This window comes from Chlorocebus sabaeus, chromosome 24, assembly GCF_047675955.1.
Source record: "Chlorocebus sabaeus isolate Y175 chromosome 24, mChlSab1.0.hap1, whole genome shotgun sequence".
NCBI classification, from domain to species: Eukaryota; Metazoa; Chordata; class Mammalia; order Primates; family Cercopithecidae; genus Chlorocebus; species Chlorocebus sabaeus.
In genome coordinates this window covers 82,243,056-82,255,175 of record NC_132927.1, presented here as the reverse complement: position 1 = coordinate 82,255,175, position 12,120 = coordinate 82,243,056, and the positions used below count along the sequence as shown (strand labels likewise).

General features: G+C 43.8%; 1 pseudogene; it reads left to right on the top strand.

Annotated features, from left to right (window-relative positions):
• Positions 1-1,141: 1,141 nt before the first annotated feature.
• On the top strand, positions 1,142-4,579 carry LOC103229872 (serine/threonine-protein kinase tousled-like 1 pseudogene; annotated as a pseudogene).
• The last annotated feature ends 7,541 nt before the right edge of the window (positions 4,580-12,120 follow it).

Below are 12,120 nucleotides of genomic sequence, written 5' to 3'. Positions count from 1 at the left end.
ATATTCAAAGAAATTTATATAATATCAAGCATCTTCTCTGACCACAATGGAATAAAACTAGAAATCAACAACAAGAGGAATTTTGGAAACTATATCAATATATGGAAATTAAACAATGAATGCTGAGTAGGTCAATGAAGAAATTAAGAAGGAAACAAAATTTTCTTGGAACAAATGATCATGGAAACACAAAATACCAAAACCTGTGGGATACAGCAAAACTAGTACTGAGAAGGAAGTTTACAGCTACAAATGCTTACATAAAAAAGAAGAGAAACTTCAAATAAAAAACATAACAATGCATCTTAAAGAACTAGAAAAGCAAGAAAATCAAACCCAAAATTAGTGGAAGAAAACAAATAGTAAAGGTCAGAGCAGACATAAGTAAAATTGAAATGAAGAAAACAATACAAAAGATTAATAAAACAAAAAGTTGTTTTCTTGAAATGCTAAATGAAATTGACAAACCTTTAGCCAGACTAAGAAAAGACAGAAGGCACGCGAGTCAGGCAACCCCGGGCTTCCCCGCGGCCCTGCGATCCGCGGGTGCAGCAGGGTCGCCCCGACGCTCTCCTCTCTTTCCTCGCGCGCTCGCTCCCTCCCCATGCCCCCACCCCCCCAGTCCCTGGCAGGTCCCTCCCCAAAGCCTGCTCCCGCGGCCGCCGCCGCCGCCGCTACCGCTACCGGAGGCGCAGGAGCCTCGCGATAGTGTTTGCACAGGCGGCACGTGACGCCACCGCCGCCTGTAACCGATACAAGGGTTACCCCGCCGCCTCAGCCGCCACCCACCGCCGCCTCAGCCGCCACCCACCGCCCGCCGCCGCCTCAGCCGCCACCCACTGCCGCCTCAACCGCCACCCACAGCCCGCCGCCGCCTGTAACCGATGCAGGGGTTACCCCGCCGCCTCAGCGGCCACCCACCGCCCGCGGCCGCCTCAGCCGCCACCCACCGCCCGCGGCCCCCTCAGCCGCCACCCACCGCCGCCGCCGCCTGTAACCGATGCAGGGGTTACCTCGCCGCCTCAGCCGCCACCCACCGCCCGCCGCCCCCTCAGCTGCCACCCACCGCCCGCCGCCGCCGCTGCCGCCTCAGCCACCACCCACCGCCGGGAACCGAGGCGCTGCTGAGGTGCCGGCAGGTTCCGCCCGCGGAAGTCTCCTCGGCCGGCGCAGCCCGCGCTCGGATCCCGGCCTCAGGGCACCCCTTCGACGCCTCCGCCTCCGCGCCCTTTTTCTCCGCCTCTTCTCCGGCGCGCCCGCCCCCTCCCTGGCTTTTCTCCCTTTCACTCCTCCCTGTTCCCTCTCCTTCCTTCACCACCTCTCCTCTTCTCGGTTTCCTCCCCCATCCCCTTGACTCTCCCCTCCCAGCCCTTGCTCTCTAGCTCGCCTTTAGCGCGGCCCCCGCCATAACGGAGGCGGGTGCCGGTGCCCTTGCCGCCGCTGCCGTCGCAGGGGGAGAGTCGGGTTCCCAGAAAGTAGCTTGATGAGTGTCCAAAGTAGCAGTGGAAGTTTGGAGGGGCCGCCATCTTGGTCCCAGCGCTCCACGTCTCCAACCCCGGGCTCGGCGGCGGCGGCGGCCAGGTCCCCGCTGAATCGCACGCGGCCATCCGGGAGGCCCAGGGAAGGTGCAGTGGATGAGCTTCATAGTCTGGATCCAAGAAGGCAAGAGTTACTGGAAGCTAGATTTTCTGGAGTTGCAAGTGGGAGCACTGGGAGTACGGGCAGTTGCAGTGTTGGAGCTAAAGCCTCAACAAATAACGAAAGCTCTAATCACAGTTTTGGAAGCTTGGGATCTTTAAGTGACAAAGAATCAGAGACACCAGAGAAGAAACAATCAATCATCCAGGGGAAGAAAGAGAAAAGCAGAAAACCAGAATGAAAGTAATAAGGGAAAAAGTATTGGGGGACGTGGCCACAAAATTAGCGACTATTTTGAATACCAGGGTGGAAATGGCTCAAGTCCAGTAAGAGGCATACCTCCTGCAATCTGTTCTCCTCAAAATTCACATTCACGTTCCACTCCTTCCTCATCTGTTCGACCCAACAGCCATTCTCCTACTGCATTAGCATTTGGGGACCACCCTATTGTACAACCAAAGCAGTTATCCTTTAAAATTATTCAGACTGATCTCACAGTGCTGAAATTAGCAGCATTAGAAAGTAATAAAATCCAGGACCTGGAAAAGAAGGAGGGACGTATAGATGATTTGCTCAGGGCTAACTGTGATCTCAGACGGCAAATAGATGAACAACAAAAATTACTTGAAAAATTCAAAGAACGATTAAGTAAGTGCATATCAATGAGCAAGAAACTTCTTATTGAAAAGAGTACACAACAAAAATTGTCAAGCAGAGAGAAGAGTATGCAAGATCGATTACCCCTTGGGCACTTTACAACAGTTAGACATGGCGCTTCATTTACTGAACAATAGACAGATGGTTTTGCATTTCAGAATCTTGTGAAGCAACAAGAATGAGTGAATCAGCAAAGGGAAGATATTGAAAGGCAAAGGAAACTTTTAGCCAAACCCTAACCTCCCACAGCTAATAATTCTCAGGCACCCTCTACCAATTCTGAGCCAAAATAAAGGAAAAACAAAGCAGTCAATGGAGCAAAGAATGATCCCTTTGTTAGACCAAATTTACCACAACTATTGACTTTGGCAGAATATCATGAACAGGAAGAAATTTTCAAACTTAGACTAGGACATCTCAAAAAGGAAGAGGCAGAAATCCAGGCAAAACTTGAACGTTTGGAAAGAGTCAGAAATCACACACATGAGCTGAAAAGAATAAACAATGAAGATAATTCACAGTTCAAAGATCACCCAACATTGAATGAAAGATATTTATTACTTCATCTACTTGGTAGAGGTGGCTTTAGTGAAGTATATAAGGCTCTTGACCTTTATGAACAAAGATGTGCTGCTGTGAAGATACATCAGCTTAATAAAAGCTGGAGAGATGAGAAGAAAGAAAACTACCACAAACATGCCTGCAGAGAGTACAGAATACACAAAGAACTGGATCACCCCTGAATAGTTAAACTCTATGATTATTTCTCCTTGGATACAGATACATTTTGTATAGTGTTAGAATACTGTGAAGGCAATGACTTGGATTTCTATCTGAAGCAACACAAGTTAATGTCAGAGAAAGAAGCTAGGTCTATTGTAATGCAGATTGTAAATGTACCAAGATATCTCAATGAGATCAAACCCCCTATTATACATTATGATCTTAAGCCAGGAAACATCCAGCTGGTAGATGGATCAGCATGTGGTGAAATCAAAATCACTGATTTTGGTCTGCCCAGGATTATGGACAGTGATAGCTATGGTGTAGATGGAATGGATCTAACTTCCCAGGGGGCAGGCACTTACTGGTATTTACCTCCTGAGTATTTTGTAGTTGGAAAAGAGCCACCAAAGATTTCCAACAAGGTTGATGTATGGTCAGTTGGAGTCATCTTCTTTCAGTGTCTTTATGGTAGAAAGCCATTTGGTCACAATCAATCTCAACGAGACATTCTTCAAGAAAATACAATATTAAAAGCCACAGAAGTTCAGTTCCCTGTAAAACCTGTTGTAAGCAGTGAAGCCAAGGCCTTTACAAGACGCTGTTAGGCATATCGAAAAGAAGATCAATTTGATGTGCACCAGCTGGCAAATGACCCATACCTTCTCCCACATATGAGAAGATCAAATTCTTAAGGAAACCTACACATGGCTGGGCTGACAGCATCCCCTACACCCCCTTCTTCAAGCATAATTACTTACTGACTTTCCTCTAAGACTGGCATGATATCTTTGAATTGCTGTCAGATGCACACTTGAGTTTCAGAGCATTTGAGTGTTGTTTTTTTGTTTGTTTGTTTGTTTTTTACACAAGACATGGTTAAGAACTGTTTGTGAACTGAAGTTCCTCATAGTGTCATTTGTATGAGAGTGGATCATGGACAATGAATAAATGCACACTTCTGACTATAATTTTGAGCAGTGAAGGATGACCGCCTGTTACACAGAAACAGGAATACCATGTTAAGATAAAAGAAAAAAATTTTGTTTATTTGGGGGAACACTGTAAATAACGTTTATAATACTTAAATACATTTGGTTGTTACTAGAGAGTTCTAATATGAAGGGTAGTTTTTCATTATTTAAAAACACATGGAAAAATAAGAGACATATTTCTAACATACGAACTATAGTGCCTGGATATATTCTTCAGCATTTGGCAGTTAATCTGCTGAAACCAAAGTAAGAACTGAATGACAGTGACAGTTGTGTTTTATAGTAATAGAATGTGAGAGTTAGAATCTTTGGACAAAGTTAGGCTTTGTCATTTGCCTATTCTGGCTTTTACCAAGTTGTTCCTCAAGATCACATGTCCGTTTTCTTTCACTGGTTATATTAAAGGGAGAGCTATTATTTCTAAATACTTTACGCTTTTGACAAAATGAGCTGCTTGTTTTGAAATCAGTTAAATTCACTAAATTACAATATTGCCAGTGTTTTCAACATGTTAGAATTGATAACAGGTATTTTTCTTTTGTTACTAGGCCTTGTTTATCAAAACAGGTGACAGTATGTAACCAAATGCAGACCAGTTCTATGCAAGATAATGATAAATTCCCTTCTAGCTCTATTGTAAATTGTTGTACAGATGTCATATTTCAATTACTAAGTTTCAGCAGCTTATTCTTGTACAAATGTCTAAAGCATGACTTTTCTAATTGGATACTGTATTTTTTTAAGTCTTCTTGAAGGTGCTCTAATTGCTGCTCTAATTGCTGCTAAATGATGTTGCTTCTTTGCTAAAAAATTAAATGACCTAGAAGGTGCAAGTTGACTGTACATCATAGATATTAAAAAGCATACAGTCATTAACAATGAAGAGGTGAAAGTGATCCATGTTGGACATAATTGAATTTTTAAAATCAGTTCATTGGGTTCTAGGGCTGTGGAGCACATAGATACTAGATTTATACTTTGTTCATGGTTATTCTACATTTCTAGAAAGTTCTTATCAGCAAGATGGTCCCATAAACAAATTTCTTGTGGTTTGTACAGATTTGTTAAAATGTGAACATTTTCTAACTGCCTTGTAGGGTAGAAACCAATATTTTTCAGGATGCTGTATTTCACTCCTGGAAGGACTTTTTCTTTATTGTCACATTCATAATGCTGATACTTACACGTAAGTTGTTCATATTGCAGAAAAAGGAGGTTATACTTACCGCGGATTCTCTTTAATATTGTACAGTTAAACTGTATTTCTGATGTTGCGAGCCGTTTTGATTTTTCATTGTACATAGACACATTGTCTCTTTAAAATGCTGCTGAAATTGTAGAGAATATGGCCAAATGGTAATAAACAATGACAGTTAAAATGTAAAGACTATGAAAATTACGTTGGAAGGGAGCTTTCAAGATGGTAGGATATTGACTGACTGAGCTCCTTTACTTAAAAATCAGCTGAATAAATTCCTTAAGTATACTTCAAAAAAAAAGAAAAAAAGGAAAAAAGACAGAAGATCCAAATAATAAAATCAGAAACGAAAAAGGTGACATTACAACTTAAACCACAGAAACTCAAAGGATCATTAGTGGCTACTATAAGCAACTACATGGCAATAAATTGGAAAATCTAGAAGAAATGCACAAATTCCTAGACACATACAACCTCCCAAGATTGAACCAAGAAGAAATTCAAAACCCAAACAGACTGATAACAAGTATTGAGATCAAAGCCATAATAAAAAGTCTCCCAGTAAAGAGAAGCCCAGGACCCAATGGCTTCACTGCTGAATTCTACCAAACATTTAAAGTAGAACTAATGCCAATCCTACTTAGATTATTCCAGAAAATACAGGAGGAGGGAATACTTCGAAATTCATTATACAAGGCCAGTATTAACCTCATACCAAAACTAGACAAAGACACATCAAAAAAAGAAAACTATAGGCCAATATGTCTGATGAATATTGACACAAAAATCCTCAGCAAAATACTAGCAAACCAAATTCAACTACACATTAGAAAGATCACTTATCATGACCAAGTGGAATTTATCCAACTTGGGATGCAAGGATGGTTCAACATATATGAATCAATCAATGAGATACATCATATCAACAGAATGAATGACAAAAACCGTTTGATCATTTTGATTGATGCTGAAAAAGCATTTGATAAAATTCAACATTCCTTCATAGTAAAAATTCTCTTCTACAGTAGGTATGGAAGAAATTTACCTCAACATAATAAAGCCATATAAGACAGTGCCACAGTATGATACTAAATGAGGAAAAACTGAGAGCCTTTCCTCTAAGATCCGGAACATGACAAAGATGCCCACTTTCACCACTGTTATTCAGCATAGTAGTGGAAGTCCTAGCTAGAGTAATCAGACAAGAGAAAGATATAAAAGGCATCCAAATTGGAAAGGAAGAAGTCAAATTATCCTCATTTGCCTATGGTATGATCTTCTAATTAAAACTAACTAAAGACTCCACCAAAAATAAGTTATTAGAACTGGTAAACAAATTCAGTAAAGTTGCAGTATACAAAATCAACAAACAAAAATCAGTAGCATTTCTATATGCCAACAATGAACAATCTGAAAAAGAAATTAAAGAGTAACCCTATTTACAATAACCACAAATAAACACCTAGGAATTAACCAAAGAGGTAAAAGATCTCTATAGTGAAAATTATAAAACACTGATGAAAGAAATTGAAGAGTATATCCAAAAAAATGGAAAGATATTGCATGTTCATGGATGGATTAGAAGAATCAATGTTGTTACAATGTCCATACTATCCAAAGCAATCTACAGATTCGATGCAATCCCTATCAAAATACCAATGACATCATTCACAGAAATAGAAAAAAAACCCCTAAAATTTACATGGAACCACAAAGACCCAGGATAGCCAAAGTTCTCCTAAGCAAAAAGAACAAAACTGTAGGAATGACATTGCCTGTCTTCAAATTGTACTACAGAGCTATAGAAGTAACCAACACAGCATGGTACTGGCATAAAAACAGACACAGAGATGAACGGAATAAAATTTAAAACCCAGAACTAAATCCACACACCTACAGCGAACTCATTTTTGACAAAGTTGCCAAGAACACACACTAAGGAAAAGATAATGATATCTCTTCAATAAATGGTGCCGGGAAAACTGGATATCCATATATATAACAGTGAAACTAGACCCCTCTCTTTCACTGTGTATAAAAATCAAATCAAAATGGATTAAGAACTTAAATCTAAGACCTCATACTATGAAACCACTGTAAGACAACCTTGGCGGAAACTCTCCAAGACATCAGTCCAGGCAAAGATTTCTTGAGTAATATCCCACAAGCACAGACAACTAAAGCAAAAATGGACAAATGGGATCATATCAAGTTAAAAAGCTTCTGCACAGTAAAGGAAACAATCAACAAAATGAAAAGACAGCACACAGAATGGGAGAAAATATTTGAAAAATACCCATCTGGCAAAGGATCAATAACCAGAATATATACAGAATAAATAAGGAGTTCAAATAGTGCTATAGAAAAAAATCTAATAATCTGATTTAAAAATGGGAAAGATGTTAGAATAGATATTTCTTAAAATAAGACATACAGATGGCAAACTGACATGGAAAAGTGCTCAACATCATGGATTATCAGAGAAACACAATCAAAACTAAAACTAAAATGTGCTATCATCTCACCCCAGTTAAAATGGCTAATATCCAAAAGACAGGCAAAAACAAATGCTGGCAAGGATGTGGAGAAAAGGGAACCCTCATACACTGTTGGTGGGGATGTAAATTAGTACAACCACTATGGAGAACAGCATGAAAGTTCCTCAAAAAACTAAAAAGAGAGCTACCACAGGATCCAGCAATCCCACTGCTGCGTATGTACCCCAAAAGAAAGGAAGTCTGTATATTAAGAGGTATCTGCACTTCCATGTTTATTGCATCCCTGTTCACAACAGCCAAGATTTGGAAGCAACCTAAGTGTTCATCAGCAGTTGAATGTATAAAGAAAATGTGGTGCATATACACAATGTACTATTCAATCATAAAGAAGAATGAGTTGAGTCATTTGCAACAACATGGATGGAACTGGAGATCATTATGTTAAGTGAAATAAGCCAGGCACAGAAAGACAAACATTACATGTTCTGACTTATTAATGAGATCTAAAAATCAAAACAATTGCACCCATGTTCATAAAGAGTAAAAGGATGGTTACCAGAGGCTGGGAACAGTAATGGGGGGATAGGGAAATGTGAGAATAGTTAATAGGTACAAAAAAATAGAAAGAATGAATAAAACTTACTATTTGATAGCACAACAAGGTGGCTATAGTCAATAGTTTAGTTCTACAGTTTTAATAACGAAAAGTGTATAATTGGATTGTTTGTAACACAAAGGATAATGCTTAAGGGGATGGATACCTCATTTTCCATGATGTGATTATTTCATATTGCATGCCTGTATCAAAACATCCCATGTACCCCATAAATATATACATCTTCTATGTACCCATAAAAGTTCTGAAAAATAAAATATATAAAAAGAGGTGACAGATATGGAAGACAGGCAAAGAAGAGATGACATCCACACAATCCAAGTCCCTAGGAGAGAATGGAGTCCACTGCATTTGCTAGTAGACATCTCAGGAGCCACCATTCTGAGCCAATTTTCTCTGGCTCTAATTGCCCACCAATACGGGGGCAATCCTGTTTTATTTCAGGATAGAGTTTTTGAAATTATAAATGTAAGTATGCTTTCTGTTCTATTACTTTTGGTAATTAATTTTAGGAAGAACTAATTTGGGCACAAATTCAAAAAAATCTAAATCCAAACACACACACACACACACACACACACACACACACACACACACACACACAGAGTCATCTATAAGGGAGTTGATGACCAGTCCCAGATTTCTCACCAGCCACATTCAAGATCAGTAAATGGTAGGACAACACCTGTAGGGTTCTCAAGGGGGGAAGAAGTGGTGGATAGTCCAGAGTCTATATACAGCCAACTGTTCTACAAGAACAAAGGCTGCTGAAAAGGAGTTCCAAACATTCTATAGTCCGTAATCTCATGATAAAACTACTAGAGGAAGACTGCCAGCCATCAAAAGGTGCTTGGAGAACTCAGGGCCAAGAACTAAAAGTAAATATTAAGTGTCCTTAACTGCAAAACTAAGACAGAAATGACTGTGGGGGACTGTGTGACCTCAAAAGGGGTGAAATGGTGTCTGCCTGTCAAAGTGGATATTTTACAATGATCAAAACACAGAATATGAGACAGCACTTCTGAATTACTGCCCCACTCCAAATAACTCTCAGCCAAAGGACATCAGTAAAATCAAATCTGGCATCTTAGACAGTACAAACAAACTTTAAGAAAATAATATTATTGACTACAATCATATGATGCTAGAGATGGAGGGGAAAAGGAAGAGGAAACCAGGTAATTTCATACCTGTATATGGTAAAGAACTAAAGTATACTATCCAAAGAAGAACAAAGAATATTTTGGAAAGTTATAAAGGTAGCCACTACACGTGGAAGCTATCAAAGAATAAGAAAACTTAAGATGGAAAACTTTTGAAAGTATAAAAATAGAGAACATACACTACTAAGATTGAAGCCAAACAGATCTATGAAAACAACAAACGTGAATGGTCTTAACTTGCCTATTAAAAGGAAGAGACATTCAAATTGGACCCCAAGATTATTACACATAAAATAAGGAAAACTGAAAAAACTTGGGCAAAATTCACCCCAAGCAAATTCCACTGTTTCCTCTGGGACAAAATGTCAAACTCCATGCCAGGGAAGATGATTCTCCTCAGACCTTCTCCTCACTCTCCCAGTCCTCTTAGAGAAGGAATTGGGTGTCAGTGGAGGGAAACTCTGTAGATTCACCAGCGGTAGCAGCGGTGTGCTCCTGCAATGCTTCTGACCTGGGAAATGAAGCAGCAAGACTTTTTCCACTGTGGCTTTACCCAGAAGGGCCTTCCTCCCAGAGCAGAGTGCCGGGCTAGAGGAGCAGCAGTGGAAGCGTGGAAACCACATCTCCAGCAGCAGAGACCATCAGACACAGAGCCTCGGGTATAAGGGATACAACGCGCTCTCCCCAGCCTGAGAGTGACAGAATGTGTCATTCCTCACAATGATACCCCTGTGTTCCAGCCATCTGGCCCACCACAGAGCCAGCCCAGAGCCAGCCCCTCGCCAATCTGGAGCCTGGCCAGCTCGCCAAGCTGCACCGTAGGCCTGGAAGGCGTGGAGACCTGCTGCAGTGCCCTGTCCTCCAGTGAGGCCTGCCATCCCTGCCAAGGGTGGCCTCTGGCTTCTCCTTCTCCAGGATGGCACAGTCCAGAGACTCAGTGCCCAGAGTAGGTGTTGCCCCTCTGCTTCTGGGCCCAGACCCTCCCTTGTTGCTGACCCCTGGCCTTTCCCTCTGGCTTGGATGTCCAGGGCCCTGTCACAGCCGGGGAGCTGCTCCTGCTCAAGGACTTTCTTCAGCAGGATCGAAAGGCTATGTCCTGAACAATGTGTGGGCCACGTGAGCAGAGCAGGATCAAAAGGCCACATCCTAAACAGTGCATGGGCCATGTGAGTGGAGTGCCCTCTCCACTGCCCTCGGGGCTGCAGCTCTCAGCTCAGCTCCCAGCTCTGCTCAGGGCAGCCAGGCCAGGAAGTGCCATCCAGGCTAAGTGACCCTGAGGGGGGACAGGTACCCCAGGAGATGCCAGCTGTGGGCAGAGGCTGGGGGCCAACTCGACCTGGCCTGTGGGCCCTGCCCTGGCCACCCATTGCACGATCCGGCCACCATGTCTGTGACATTCGTGTGCTTTCCCTGGTGTGTCCTTGTGGCAGGTGGGGACAGAGGGTGTGCTCCCAGGACTCAGCCACAGGATGCTGTGGAAGGAGCTGGGCCCAGACACCTGCAAAGTCACGGGCATGGGGGTCTCTGGCCCCTCCACAGATCTGCACACAGGGACCATATACAGGGGCCTCATGTGCCTGCGCGTCTGCTGGAGCTGAACGGGCCTCTGAAGTGTGTGAAAAGGCAGGGCCAGGGGAGGGCTGGATGCGGGCAAGGGGTGGAGCCAGTGCTTCTGGAGGGACCTGGAAACCCCACCCCTCACCCCTGCAAAGGATGCAGGAGGCCCCAGAGCTGAGACCATCAGAGGAAGAGCCTTGGGAAAGGGTCTGGGGGCTCAAGGAGTCATACCACGAACTGTGAGCCCAAGTGAGTCTCAAAGGGCAGCTCAGAACCCCACTGCTTCCTCAGACAGCAGGACCCCAGTGCAGGAGGAGAGGGAAGGCCAGGCCCTCCCTCCCCCAGCCCAGGGATCCAGAGGCCCAGGCATGGAGGCGTGAGGCACAGCCCACCCTCAGCCTGCTCCCTTGACCCTTGACCCTGCCTGCGCCCCCCAGGGCCAGAAGTCCTAAGGCCAGAGAGCCACTCCCCCAGCGCCAGACCACCCTCCTCCTCACTCCCCCACCTCGCCCCCTCACAGGTGCCTCCCTGGCCATCAGGGCCCAACCACCCCTAATCAAATGGGTTCTCAGCCCCTCATGGCTAGAGACAAGTTATCTCACCATTCCCAGCCTAAGACTCCGTCCCCATGCTGGCAACTGTTCAACCATGTCTAGAGAGATCCACTGCCCCAGACAGTACCTCAGAGTCCCCCGTCCTGCCTGGACCCCTGTAGGAAACCCCACAAACCACTGCCATTCTGTCCACACCCCTACAGGAGCCCCAACCCTCTCCCCACATCCAGGCTTCCCTCCCAGACCCCTCATCCCTGCCCGCACAGTGCCTGAGGGAGTCTTCTTGAGCAGCCTCTAAGCAAGCCCCCAGCACCCTTCAGCCCCTTCAAGGCACTCAGGCCCCCTTTCCACCCCGCCTCAGCAAACCACCTGCGACCTCCAATGACAGGTCCCAGCCTCCCAGCCTTTGCCTTGCCTATTCCTCTCCCTGGAACTCTGCCCCGACATAGATCCTCCCCAGCAAGCCTGCAGGGGCAACTCCCCTCCCCCAGACACCCTGTGCCCATCAGTTCACCCCAGCA